The sequence below is a fragment of the Trachypithecus francoisi genome, unplaced genomic scaffold (assembly GCF_009764315.1).
Source record: "Trachypithecus francoisi isolate TF-2019V2 unplaced genomic scaffold, Tfra_2.0 Lachesis_group15, whole genome shotgun sequence".
NCBI classification, from domain to species: Eukaryota; Metazoa; Chordata; class Mammalia; order Primates; family Cercopithecidae; genus Trachypithecus; species Trachypithecus francoisi.
In genome coordinates, this window is record NW_022681460.1 from 7,542,733 (window position 1) to 7,558,543 (window position 15,811).

Consider the following 15,811-nt stretch of genomic DNA (forward strand, 5'->3'; position numbering starts at 1 on the left):
TGCACTTCAGCATACTGTCCTGGTGGTGGTGGCAGACAGGGTGGCTTGTCCTCAGGGCACTTACAAATGCACAACAGCCCACTGCTGCTGGTGGTGAGAGTGCGGCCAAGGGCTGGTACTTTGGCCCTGGTAACAGCAGCCAGCAGTGGTGGCAGCTACGGATGGGGGATATCAATGGGGCTCAGGGATGTAAAGATGTGGGGCCGTGGGTCCCCAGAACAGGATGCATCTGCTGGGGGCTGGTCTCTCAAAATGACACTTTGTTGTAGCCACTTAAGACATAGGGGCGTGTGTGGGATCCAGCATGAACTCCTTCTCCCGAGCAATGCTGTCACAGAGTTTCCAGGCAGCTCCCCGTGTTAGTCTGAGAGCCTGCAGGGGTTGAGTCACTAGGATTGCAGAAGTCCACAGTGGGAATGTGGTCAGCCGGGGGTCTCTCACTTACTCTTTCCCTGCACTGGGGAGCTTCTCTGGGCTCCTGGCCAATCCCAGCTGAGCTGGCTGTCTTGCTTCTCTCTCCTTTTTTGCCTTAGGCGTGTCCTGTCACTTCTTTGTTGAATTCCAGTGTCTTTCTTAGATAATCCATTCAAAGTTTGATTATCTACTCACCATTTTGGTTCTTCTTTGTGGAGGAGGCAAGTGCCAGATACCTCCAGTTAGCCGTACATGATTTCTGGCACTGAATCAATCAAATATTACAAGTCATGCCAGAAGCCAAAACCAAATGACTGAAAGCCAAGAAAACAATTGGACAGTTCAGAGTAATCAACAGGCGAATGAGGTGTCATTATAACATATGGGCTTCAATTAGGACAAACATGTTCAAAAAGAGGAAAAGGTGAAGAGTTCCCATCCAGTTCCAAAGAAATGGAACATATAGAAAGAATCAAATACAAATACTAGAATGGAAAAACACTATAATATTTTGAAATCAGGGATTTAATATATAGGTTTCGGAGCTGGTTATCCACAGTGAATAGGGGAATAAAGAACTCGATGAAGTGTCAGTACAAAATACTCAGATAAATGCAGAGAAAAAAATAGAACGAAAAGTAAACATAGTAGGAGATGGACGAAGCAGAACGAAAGGTCTACTAAACTTTGTTATTTGAATCCCTGAAGAAGAGAGATCGGGGACAGGAAGTCATATTGAAAGCAATACTGGTGATAATTTTCACACACTGATAACAATCCTCCCTCCCCTGGATCTTACTCAGGATGCGGAGAGAATAGCTCTACTCTAACCCTGATTAAAGAAACTTGCCTAAGATTTTGATCATGTTAAAGAAACTGTGACTTCAAAATTCCATAGAGGTTTCTTTTGGTGAGAAAGGTTAGACAAGGAGTTTTAGACTGTTTATCTAGCAAAGCTTCAATTTTGGTTCTGCAAAGGTGGCTTAGATTCTAGTCCGAGGTAAGGGTTGAATAGCTCAAGTGCTTGACATGGAAAAGAATAGCAGCTTCGGATTAGAATCTGGCAGCTAGTGAGAGAGTGAGTGGACATTTATTATAGAAAGGGAGGAATTTTTACAGCTGGGTAGAGCAAAGCTCAAACTAGTAATAGAAGCAACTGGCTTTTTTTTTTCTTTTAAAGTTCAAACCGATAATTTTTATGGAGTTTAACAATCATCTCTAACATGGTTTTTTTGATTCCTGTTTATTCTTTTCAGCCACTACATTTTAATTTTTTTTTAGGTTTTTAATTGACAAATTATACTTGTATATATTTATGGGGTACAATGTCTTGAAATATGCCTACAATGTAGAATGATTAAATAAAGCTAATTAACATTTAAAAAGAAAGTGTGTGGGGAGAGTGTGGAATAGTCAGAGAGGCTTAAAGGAGGCATAGCAGGCAAAACCAACAGCAACAATACAATAAAGTCACCCAAAAACTCCTGCCGGGAAAATGCAAGTGAACTGTGAGGGCATTGCTGTCTAAGATTTCATTTTACTCTGATTTGATTTCCTTTCACTGTGATGTGCTTTACTCGCCACGCCTTTCCCCAAACCTCCAGTGAAAGTGTGTGGCATGTAGGATCTTGCACTAGTAGTACTTTGGGGCATGAAAGAATCCAGGGCAGCACGTGGCACACATGGAGGGGGACGTCATGTGCTGGATACAAGAGGCAAAAGAAGGACTGAGAATCCAACAGAACAGGGAGTCACAGGGAGGTAGCCAGAAGAAATTAAATAACATCCTAAAAATCCTTGGGACTACTGGAGAGAGGAAGGAGGAAAACAAGCCACTCAATCTCTCACAGTCTGTGGGATGAGGGCTTGAGTTTCTCTTTAGTATTAGAGAATAGGGTAACCCCAAAAGGCTGGAAGCTGTGGGGACACTGGGTGGAAGATACTGGATTTTGTGTATGCATGATCACAAACACACACACACACACACACACATGCACAAACACACATATATACAAACACACACATGCCAGGAAGAAAAACACAGTGACTACATTCATTAAGGACGTGTACATTTGTCCATGTAATTTCATTTAAAAGCAAATTCTGAGCTCTGACACATTCATTATATCCTGTGCTGTAGTTTCTGATAGTCCAGTAAAAACTCATTTCTCCAACATTACGAATGTACAGTAATGACCCTGCGTGCCAATATGACAAAAAACTGTTGTTGTCATCTTCCTTCATAACATTTCACCCGTCCAATAATAAAACACCCACAAAATCAAACCCGAAGCAGAAAAAGCAACTGTCACATGCCCCTGCTGCTGGTGAGAAACAAGGCCTGCTGACAGCGGCAGCCGGTCCAGGCACGGAGCAGAGCGGGAGAGCTTCACATGAGACTTTCAAGTCTTATGAAAAACAAATCCGTTTCTGCTGTCGTCTGATTCATAGGGAAACATTCCACTTACTCCATTTGCTTTATTCTGGACTCAAATAGGGAGGACCCAGAGAGACAAAGAGAGATAAAAGAGACACACAGAGACAAAGACAGAGAGAGAGAAACATCACACACAGAAAGAGGAAGAAGAGAAAGAAGACACATACACAGAGAGAGAGAGAGACAGAGGAGAAATGGGCAGGAGAGAGAAACAGAGAGAGAGGGGGAGAAGGAGGGGGGAGAGAGAGAGAGAGAGAGAGAGAGAGAGAGAAAGAGAGAGAGAGAGAGAACGTAAAGAACCATCCACTAATGACAGTCAGATATAAAGAGTAGGAAACAAAATAGAAGTCAGAGAGCCAAGGAGAAGGGGGTCCTCAATCTCTGCCTTGCCTAGAACAGAGTGTGGGGCACTAAGTTTGAGTTCTGTCTTAAGTTTTTCTTCTAAACCTGCCTCTACTTCTCACTTGTTGCCTGATCTTGAGCATATCAGGGCACCCCTCTGAACTTTAGCATGAATATCTATAAAATGAGATATTTGAAAAAGTTGCTCTTGATTTTTTTTATGACTATAATAGTCCATGGCTCCTGATCCATGATCCAGAAAAATATAGAAATCTATTATACCGAGTGTTTATTTGCAGTTAGCATTAGCAACAAACTTAAATAATGGGTTTGGCTTAGCTTCATTTGAGAAAATACTTTGACATTCTAGGTTTGATTTGCTTCAATAATTTTAGAAAATATAATTACCAGTATGAGCTAATTTATTGCATGGTTCTTAATTTAAGAAAAAGACTGACAGCAGGCACTAAACAAATTTTGCAAATTAGCAACTTAAATGAAATTATGAATTTAAAATATTGCTTAAATTGAAGTAAAATAAAAGCCCAGCACCAAAGGCAGTGTTCAACAATATAACAGATAAGAAAACATTCATTACCAGAACATGCTAGAATCAGCTAAGCCTCACACACACATACACACACACACACACACACACACACACACACGCACGTCAAATACAGGAGATGGAAAATTAATGGAAAAGGAATAAGGAGAACAAAGAATGGGAGAAAGGAGGAAAAAAGATAGGAAAGATGAGATGAAAGAAGTAGAGAAGAGCAAGAAGAATAAGGAATAAAGAAAAACATCAAAAAGAAGAAAGCTTCATTACCTGTGCTTTTCTCTCCCTTGCACTAATCTTTGAGTCCTTACCAGGTTGGCTCTGGGCCCAAATGAGGTACTGGATGTAAATGGCTGCAACAGCTCTTTAATTTAATTAAGTCTCAGCTATTTATCTTTGTTTTTATTGCATTTGCTTTTGGGTCATGAAATCCTTGCCTAAGTCAATGTCAGAAGGGTTTTTCCAATGTTATCTTCTAGGATTTTTATAGCTTCAGGTCTTAGATTTAAGTCCTTGATCCATGTTGAGTTGATTTTTGCCTAAGGTGAGAGATAAGAATCCAGTTTCATTCTTCTACACGTGGCTGGCCAATTATCATTTGTTGAATAGGGGGTCCTTTCCCCACTTTATGCTTTTGTTTGCTTTTTTGAAGATCAGTTGACTGTATTTGGATTTATTTCTGGGTTCTCTATTCTGTTCCATTGGTCCGTGAGCCCATTTTTATACCAGTACCATGCTGTTTGGTGACTATTGCCTAACTGGTACTTAATTAAACTAAAGAGCTTTTGCATGGCAAAAGGAACAGTCAGCAGAGTAAACAGACAACCCACAGAGTGGGAGAAAATCTTCACAATCTATACATCTGACAAAAGACTAATATGCTGAATCTACAAAGAACTCAAATGAATTAGCAAGAAAAAAACAAACAGTTCCAATAAAAAGTGAGCTAAGGACATAAACAAACAATTCTCAAGAAAAGATATACAAATGGCAAACAAACATATGAAAAAGTGCTCAGCATCACTAATGATCAGGGAAATGCAAGTCAAAACCACAATGTAATACCAACTTACTCCTGCAAGAATGGCCATAATCAAAAAAATTAAAAAATAATAGATGTTGGGATGGATGCGGTGAACAGGGAACACTTCTACACTGCTGGTGGGAATGTAAACTAGTACAACCACTTTGGAAAACAGTGTGGCAGTTCCTTACAGAACTAAAAGTGGAATTACCATTTGATCCAACAATCCCACTACTGGGTATCTACCCAGAGGAAAAGAAGTCATTATACGAAAAAGATACTTGCACATGCATGTTTATAGAAGCACAATTCCGAATTGTAAAACCATGGAACCAACCCAAATGCCCATCAATCAATGAGTGGATAAAGAAACTGTGGTATATATTTACAATGGAATACTACTCAGCTATAAAAAAGGAATAAATTAATGGCATTCGCAGCAACCTGGATGAGATTGGAGACTATTATTCTACGTGAAGTAACTCAAGAATGGAAAACCAAACATTGTGTGCTCTCATTCATAAGTAGGAGTCAAGCTATGAGGATGCAAAAGCATAAGAATGACACAATGGACTTTGGGGACTCAGGGGAAAAGGGTGGGAAGGGGGTGAGGGACAAAAGTCTATAAATTGTGTGCAGTGTATACTGCTTGGGTGATGGGTGCACCAAAATCTCACAAATCACCACTAAAAAACTTACTCTTGTAACCAAATACCACCTTTTTCCCCAGTAACCTATGGAAATAAAAAAAATTTTTTTTAAATGACTGCAAATAAACCCCAAAGCACTAAGCAAGGGAGTGGTATTGTTGTTTTACACTTTTCTCAAGTTTTCACTTCCTAGATTTGAAGTCTTGGTCCACCCAAGACAACAGGATATGTTACTAAATGGTTAATATTGTTACAGGGATGCTACCACATTACACTATTTTGATGAAGATATGGTTGGTAAATATACCCACAAGCCTTACATTACAAGGGCTCTGGCTAATTTGAAACCTAGGGCAAAGATGACCATACTTAGAATGGAAACTGGTTTGGGGAGTGAGGTGTATGTCACTGAGAGAATGACAGATCTCCTAATTCACTTTGCGTGTGTCACCTATCTAGAAAGTAACTCCTGAGACATAGATGTAAAGATGCTGCTCTCCGCCTGTGGACAAGCTGAGCTCTAGATAGGTGTCTTTTGGCCTCCACATGAGGGTCTTCTGCATCCTCCCACATTCTTTCAGTGTTGGGATCCCACAGGTTTTGTTCTTAGCACTCCCTTCTCTCTCTACACTGCACTGTCTAGCACAGCAGCCAGCAGCTACCTGTGGTTGTGTTTGAAATGTGGCTGATACCACATGTTGAGATAATATTTTAAATGTATCAGGCTAATTCATTAAAGTTAATTTCACCAATTTTATTTTACTTTTTAAAATGTGGCTACTAGAAGAATATAAAATAATATGTGGTTCATGTTATATTTCTAGTGAACAGTCCTGCTCTTCACGGTTCAACTGGATTGTCTAAGCTCCACCCATGCCTTATCAGTTATTCTGACAAATGACATCAGCCCAGACCTTTCTTTTGAACTTCAAATCAACTTATTCCTTTTCTACTCTGGCACTTTCAAACTCAGTGTATTTCAAATTCAACTCATTTATCTCGTTCTCACGAGAAAAGTATCTTTTTTCACATGCTTCTCTTATTTAAGTCAGAAGCTGAAAAGATGGCCTTGACCTCTCTCTATTGAATGCTTAACCCAGTCGTATAGATGCATGATTTCTAAAATAGTTTAGAAATGCATATTAGTAAGACCATGAAAGTAAACAGATCTCTCTATAAACCAAACTAAAAAAAAAAAAAAATTTCTGAACAATTACAGATATATACTTTTCAAATGAATTATTTGTTTTTTATTTAATACCATGATAATTGTTAAAGCAGTCTATTAACAACAGGAGAAATATTTAGAACTCGTGCTTAACAAAGCAATATATAATATTAACTAATTAAAATATAATATTAAAATGGAAACAATAAATTGGCAAGGGATCATTTATCTTTTGGATACTATCGTAACATTTTCTACCATATAGTGTGCTTGGCACGATTCAGTATCAGAATGTCCTGTCACTACCAATTCTGAGTATATTTTTAGGCACTGCAAGGCACTGCTTGCTCAATGGAATTGGCTATATCACCGTATTAATAGCTTTGAGACACACAAAGCCTTACCCAAAAAAATCATGTGGAGTGAATAGCAAAGATTGTTTAAGTTAATACATTTATAAACAAAATGGAGCTTGAGATTCTACTTATGGCAAGTCTATGCAATTTTTCTGCATGTGTGGGCACTAGATAGAGGTGGGTTGTGTCCCCAACCAAATCTCACCTTGAATTGTAGCTCCCATGATTCCCACGTGCTGTGGGAGAGCCCTGATGGGAGATCATTGAATCATGGGGGTGGTTCCCCCATACTGTTCTCATGCTAGTGAATAAGTCTCACAAGATCTGATGCGTTTATAAAAGGGAAACCCCTTTTTTTGACTCTCATTCTTTCTCTTGCAGCTGTCAGGGAAGAAGTGCCTTTTGCCTTCTGCCATGATTGTGAGACTTCCCTAGGCATGTGCAGCTGTAAGTCCATGAAACCTCCTTTTTTCGTAAATTGCCCAGTCTCAGGTATGTCTTTATCAGCAGCACAAAAATAGACTGACACAGCACTAGTGATGGCTTGATCTGGAAGAATAGTAATGCTGAAGTGTGCTTCATTTTGCTCCCAGTAGTCTTTGAACTTTAAGTTTAAATTTGGTAATATGTTATTCAATATATGATAACAAACATTAAGTTATACTATCTTTCAATTATCAATGATCTCTAATTTCTCAGAAAGAAATGTTCATGTTCACAACAAACATGAAAAACAAGAAAACATGACACTTCGAAAGGAACACAATAATTCTCCAGTAACAGAGTGAAAAGAAAATCTATGAAATGCCTGAAAAGAAATCCAAAATAATGATCTTAAGAAAACTCAACAGGTTACAGAAGAAATAAATCATGAAAATAATTCGTTATCCAAATAAGAAATTTTGAAAAAGAAATAGATAGCATATAAAAGAACCAAACAAAAATCTTGTAACTGAAAAATATAATAAGGGAAATAAAAAAAATACAATTGAGAACTTCAACAATGGACTAGATCAAGCAGAAAAAAAAGAATTTCTCAACTCAAAGACAGGTCTTTAAAATAACCTAGTCAAAAAAAAAAGGAATAAAAGAGAATGAAGAGAGCCTATCTGATACATGGGACATCACTACACCACTAAGTGAAAAATGTTTTGCATTTTGGGAGTTCCAGAAGAACAATAAATAAAAAAAGTCCTAGATTATTTGATGAAATAATAGCTGAAAATTTCCCATGTTTAGAAAGATATTTAGACATACAGATACAGGAAGTTCAAATCCCAAATAGATTCAACCCAAAACGGTCCTCTCTAAGGAATGTTATAGTTAAACTATCAAAAGTCAAATACAATGAGAAAATTATAAAAACAGCAAGAGAAAAGCATCCAATCACATACAAGAGAATCCCCATCAGACTAAAAGCAGATTTCTCAGCAGAAACCATACAGGCCTGGAGAGAACAGAATGATATATTCAAAGTACTGAAAGAAAAAACAACTATCAGCCAAGAATATTATACCCAGCAAAGCTATTCTTCATAAATAAATGAAAAATAAAATATTTCCCAGACTAACAAAAACTGAGGGAAATTCATCACCACTAGACTAGCACTACAAGAAATATTTAAGGGAGCCCTGCATCTGCGAATGAAAGGATGATATCTACCATCATGGAAACACATGAAAATATAAAACTTATTGGCAGAGTTTTATACTCTGCCACAATACAGAAATGAGAAAGAGATAGGAATCAAAAATTAACACTACAGAAAACCACAAGACTGAAAAGATAAACAATAAAAAAGGAAGAAGAAAACAAAGGATATACAAAATAATCAGAAAACAATTAGCAAAATGAATACAATAACAACTTTGAACATAAAGCGTTTAAATTCCCCACCTAAAAGATATAGACTGGCTACATGATAAACAAAACAAAACAAAAACCATGAAACAACTATATCCTGCTGACAAGAAATTTCACCTATAAGGAAACAGACTTTCTGAAAGAGAAGGGATGGTGCTATAGGCTGGATATTTGTCACCCTGAACCTCATGTATAAATCTGATCCCCAATTTTAAAGGTGGAGCCTAATGGAAGGTGTTTGAGCCAGGGGGGCAGATCCCTCATGAAAGTTTAATGCCTGCCCCCATCAACCAGGGAAGTCAGTTCTCATTCTCTCTCTATCTTTTTTTTTAGACAGAGTCTCACCCTGTTAGCCAGATTGGAATGCAGTGACATGATCTTGGCTCATTGCAACCTCTGCCTCCCAGGCTGAAGCAATTCTCCTGCCTCGGCCTCCCAAGTAGCTGGGATTACAGGTGTGTGCCACCATGCCCGGTTATTTTTTGTATTTCTAGTACAGACAGGTTTTCGCCATGTTGGCCAGGCTGGTCTCGAACTCCTGACATCAGGTAATCTGCCCACCTCAGTCTCCCAAACTGCTGGGATTACAGGCGTGAGCCACTGCGCCTGGCCGTGAGTTCTCATTCTTATTCGTTTACGTGAAGGCTGGTTGTTAAAAACAGCTTAGCACCTCCCTTCCCCCTTCTTGCTTCTCCTCTCACTGTGTAACCTCTGCACACACATGTTCTCCTTTGCTTTCCACCATGATGAAAGTAGCCTGAGGCCCTTGCCAGATGCCAAATCTTGAACTTTCTAGTAGAACCATGAACTAAATAAACCTTGTTTTGTTTTGTTTTCAAAATTACCCAGCCTTGGATATTTCTTTGTAGTAATTCTAAATGGACTAAGACAAATTGAAGAAAATATTCCACACAAATGGAAACCAACAGTGTGCAGGAGTAGTGTAATTACATCAAACAAAATAGACTTTAAGCTTTAAGTTAAAAAAATATATACATATAGAAAGTCATTATATAATGATAAAATGATCAATTTAGCAAGATAATATAACAATGATAAATATTTATGCTCCCAACACCAAAACACCCACAAAAATAATGCAAATATTAGCTAGAGAGAGATAGAGAGAGATAAACCTCAGTACAATAAAAACTGGGGACTTCAATACCCCACTTTCAACTTTGGAAAAATCATCTAGATGGAAAATTCAACAAGAAACATTGGACTTAAACTGCACTACAGCCCAAATGTACCTAACAGACAAGACATTTCATCAACTGCAATATACACATTGTTTTCATCAGCACATGGAACATTCTCCAGGATAAACCATATATTAGGCCACAAAACAAGTCTCAACACATTTCAAGAAATCAAAATCATATTGTTTTCTCAGATCACAATGTAATAAAACCAGAAATAATAAGGAGAACTTTGAAAATACAAATGTATGGAGAGTAAACAACATGCTTAATGATGAATGGGTCTACAAAGAAATTGAGAAGTAAATTTTAAAGTCTTGAAACTAGTGACAATGAAAACACTATATATATACCAAATCATATGAGATACAGCAAACTCTGTACAAAGGGGAAAGTTTAGAGCAATAGACATCTAAATCAAAAGTAGAAAGAATTCAAATAAACTGCCTAATGATGTATCTCACAGAATTAGAAAAGCAAAAAAAAAAAAAACCCAAATTTTTAGAATGTTTATAAAGATGAGAGCAGAAGTAAACAAAGACAAAAATATTTTAGAAATTTGAAGACATAAAAAGTTGTTTGTTAAAGATAAGCAAAATTGGCAAACCTTTAGCTAGACAAAGAAAAAAAGAGAGAAGACCCGAATAAAATTAGAAATGAAAAAGACACTTAACAACTATGACCAGAGACATACAAATAATTAGAGATTATTATGAACAACTATACAACAACAAATTAGAAACCTAGAAAAAATGATAAGCTTCTGGACTCAAAAAACCTACTAAGACTGAACCATGAAGAAACAGAAAATTTCCATAAGCCAATAATAAGTAACAAAATTGAAGCTATAATGAAAAGTCTCCTATCAAGGAAAAGCCCAGCACCCGATTGCTTCAATGCTAAATTCTACCAAATGTTTAAAGAACTAATACCAATTATATTCAAACTCTTCAAAAAAAATCTTGTGTTTTTAGAAGCTTTATTGAAGTAAAATTAATATTAAAAATGCACTATTAAAGTGTACAATTTAATAAGTTTTGACAGATGTATACACCCATGAAACACCATCACTTCAGTGAAAATAGTGAACATACTCATCAACCCCAAAAGTTTTCTCATGCTTCTTTATGATTCCTCTCTCATCTCTCCCCACTCCATGCTTTCTATCACTGTAAATGTAATAAATGTTTATATTTTCTAGGGTTTTATATAAATGGAAACATAAAGTATGTACTCCTTTTTGTTTGGTTTCCTTTATTAAACACTTTTTTAGATGGATCCATGCTGTTAAGTGTGTCAGTAATTCATTTCTTTTTATTGCTGAGTAGTAGTAGTCTATAGTATACATATATCATCATTTGCTTACCAAAGAACTTGCAGGTGAACATTTGGTTTATTTCCAGTTTGGGGTATTTACATGTAAAGCCCTTATCAACATTCATGTCAAAGTCATTGTATGAACATACATTTTCTTTCCTTCTGGATAAATGCCTAGAAGTGAAATGGTTATACATATGGCATTTGTATCTTTGACTTTTTGAGAAACTGGCAAACCGTTCTCTAAATTGGTTGTATCATTTTACATTCCCATCAACAGTGTATGAATGTTCCAGTTCCTCTACATCCTCACCAAGACATGACATAATAAGTCTTTTTCATTTTAGCCACTCTAATAGGTGTGTAGTGGTATCACTGTTATTTTAATTTTCATTACTAATGAACTAATCATGTGGCACCTGGCATATGTTTATTTGCTTTCTGTCTATCCTTGGAGACAACAGATTTTGGACAAAAGTACAAAGGCAATCCGATGGAAGAAGGATAATCTTTTCAACAAATGGTGCTGAAACAACTGCATATCATATCAACTGCAAAACTTGATCCATATCTCATAGCATAAACAAAATTTAACTCAAAGTATTATGGATCTAAATGTAAAACATAAAACCATAAAACTTCTAGAAGAAAACCTAGGAAAAAAATTTTGTGAACTTGGGTTAGGCAAATATTTTTATAAATGACATCAAAAGCATGATCCATGAAAGAATAAATTGATAAAACTGGACCTCATAAACATTTTAAAAATATCTTTTCTTTGAAAGGCACTGTTAGGAGAATAAAAACACGACTTGTGCGCTAGAAGAAAATATTTGCAAAGCATACATCTGATAAAGAAGTTGAATCCAGATATATAAAAAGAACTCTCATAAATCAATAAGAAAACAATTCAATCAAAAATTGGTTAAAAAATTAAACCGGAAGTCTTCAAAAATTTTTTGTAGAAGAAAGAATACTTGCAAATTCTGTAAGGCTTGCATTACTCTGATACCAAAATCAAACAAGGACACAACGACAATAAAAAGAAAACTAGAGGCTAATATCATCGATGAGCATATATGCAAAAATTCTCAACAAAATACTAGCAAACTGAATCCAAAAGCACTTCAAAAAGATAATACACCATGATCAAGTGGCATTCATCCCAGGGATGCAAGAAGGTTTCCACATATACAACTCAATAAATGTGATACATCATATTAACAGTACCAAGAAAAAAAACATATAGATACTGAAAAAGCATTTGACAAAATTCAACATTCCTTTATGATAAAAACTTTCAACACACTGGTATAGAAGAATAAACTTAAAAATAACAAAAGCCACATATGAAAGACTCACAGCCAATATAATACTGAATGGGGAAAATTGAAAGCCTTTCCTGTACAACATGGAAAAAGAAAAGGATGCCCACTTTTACTAGTTTTATTCAACATAATAATGGAAGTCCTGGCTACAGCAATTAGGTAAGAGAAATAAACAAAGACCATCCAAATTGGAAAGAAAGAAGTCAAATTAGTCTTGTTCAAAGATATCATATTATATATAGAAAAGCCTAAAGATTTACTGCAAAAAACCATTAGAACTAATAAACAAATTCAGTAGAGTTGCAGGATACAAAATCAACATACAAAAATCAGTCATAATTACATATGTCAAAAGCAATCAGTCTGAGAGAGAAATCAAGAAAGTAATCCCTTCTACAAAAGTTACAAAGAATATAAAATATCTAGGAATCCATTTAACCAAAGGAGTGAAAGATCTGTACAAGGGAAACTATAAAACACTGATAAAAGGACTTGGAAAGGCCAGAAAAAAATAAAAAGATACTCCATGCTCATAGATTGGAAAAACTAATTTTGTTAAAGTTACCACCTAAAGCAACATATAAATTCAATGCAATCCTTATCAAAATACCAATGACATTTTTCACAGATATATATATATTTTAAATCCTGAAGTTTATATGGAATCACAAAAGACCCAAAATACCCAAAGAAATCTTGAGCTCAGAAAACACCCCAAAACAAAACAAAACTGGAGACATCACACTACCAGATTCAATATATATTACGAAGCTACAGCAACCAAATGAGCATGGTACTGGCATAAAAATGGACATATAGACCAATGAAACAGAATAGAGAACCCAGATATAAATCCATGCATTTACAGCCAACTCATTTTTTAAAAAGTTGCCAAGAACATACAATGGGAAAAGAACAGTCTCTTTAATACATGGTACTAGGAAAACTGGACATCTATATGCAGAAGAATGAAATTAGACCCTTACCTCTCACCATCTACAAAAATCAAATAAAAATGGATTAAAGACTTAAATTTAAAATCTCAAACTGTGAAACCACCAGGACAGATCATTGGGGAAAATGCTCTGGGACATTAGTCTAGGTAAATGTCTTTTGTATAAGACCTCAGAAGCAAAGACGATCAAACCAAAGATGGACAAATGGGATTATATCATGCTAGAATGCTTTTGTTTGCACAGCAAGGAAACAATCAACAAAGTGAAGAGATAACCCACAGAATGGGAGAAAATATTCACAAACCATCTATCTGACAAGCGATTAATAACCAGAATTATAAGGGACTCAACTCAATAGCAAAAAGTAAGTAATACAAGTTAAAAATGGGCAGCAGATCCAATAGACATTTCTCCAAAGAAGAGTTACAAATAGCCAATGAGAAATGCAAATTCAAACCACAGTGAAACATCTCACCCCAGTTAAGTGCCTTTTTATCAAAAAGGAAATTATATATGCTGCTGGGAATGTCGAGAACGGGGAATTCTTGTACACTGTTGGTGGGAATGTAAATTAGTATAGCCAGTATGAAAAATTGTATGAAGTTTCCTCAAAATACTAAAAATAGAACTCCCATATGATCCAGCAATTCTTCTGCTGGATATTTATCCAAAAGAAAGGGAATCAATATATTAAAGAGATAGTTGTACTCTCATGTTTATTGGAGCACTATTCACAATAGGCAAAAAAATGGAATCAACCTAAGTGACCATCAGTGGATGATTGGATAAACAAAATGTAGTATATATACCCAATGGAATATTATTCAGCATGAAAAAGGATGAAATCCTGTCATTTGCAGCAACATGGATGGAACTCATGGTCATTATGTTAAGTAATATATGCCATGCACAGAAAAACAAATACCACACATTCTCACTTACATGTGGGAGCTAAAAAAAAAAAAAAAAAAAGTAGATCTTATTAAGATAGAAAACAAATTGGTTAATACCAGAGGTTGGAAAGAGTGGGGAGCAGGGGGAGGAAATAAAAACAAAGTGATTAATGGCTATGCGATATACAATATGATAGAAGAATGAGGCCTAGAGTTTGATAGATCTGTAGGGTGACTACAGTATACAACAATCTATTGCATATTTCCAAATAGCTAAGAAGAGAATAATTCAAATCTTTCTAGCATAAAGAAAAGACAAATCTTTAAGGTGATGGATATCACAGTCACCTGATTAGACCTTTACAAATTATATGAATGTATTGAATTATCACATGTACCCAGAAAATATGCACATCTATTATGCATCAGTACAAAAAATTTAAAAATAGTTTCTTTGGAGAGTATTTTCATAATTAAAATTATGAAAAAAATTAGCCAGTCTAGAAAAAAATAGAGAAGACCCAGATAAATTTAAATCAGAAATGAAAAAGGAGACATAACAACTGAGACCACAGAACTACAAAGGATCATTAGGGACTATTATGAACAACTGTATGCCAACAAATTGGAACACCTAGAGAAAATGGGTGCATTTCTGGGCACATATAACCTACCAAAATTGAACCAAGAAGAGCCAGAAAACCTTAACAGACCAATGATGAACAAAGATGTTGAAGCCATAATAAAAAGTCTCCCCTCCAAAAAAGCCCAAATGGATTTACTGCCAGATTCTACCAAACTTTTAAAAAAGACCAAACACAGACTTTTCTCGAACGGTTCCAAAAAACTGAAGAGGAGAGAATTTTCCCAAACACATTCTATGAGGCCAGCATTACCCTCATACCCAAGCCAGACAAAGACAACAAATAAAGGAAACTACAAGCCAATAGTAGGAATGAACATAGGGAAATTCACCAATAAATTCATCAACAAAATACTGACAAATCATATCCAACAGCACATGAAAAAGATAATATACCACAATCCAGTGGCATTCATCCCAGGGATCCAGGAATGTTTCATTTTTCTTGTTTGTTTGCTTTTTTTTTTTTAATTTATTTTAAGTTCTAGGATACATGTGCAGAATGTGCAGGTTTGTTACATGGGTAAACATGTTCCATGGTGGTTTGCTGCACCTATCAACCCATTACCCATATATTAAGCCCTGCATGCATTAGCTATTTATCCTGATGCTCTCCCTCCCCATGACCCCTGACAGGCCCTGGTGTGTGTTGTTCC

General features: G+C 36.1%; 1 protein-coding gene across 2 annotated transcripts in view; it reads right to left on the reverse strand.

Annotated features, from left to right (window-relative positions):
• Nucleotides 1-15,811, reverse strand: part of PACRG (parkin coregulated) — a 582,476-nt gene that overhangs the window by 369,416 nt on the left and 197,249 nt on the right. The window lies entirely within an intron of this gene.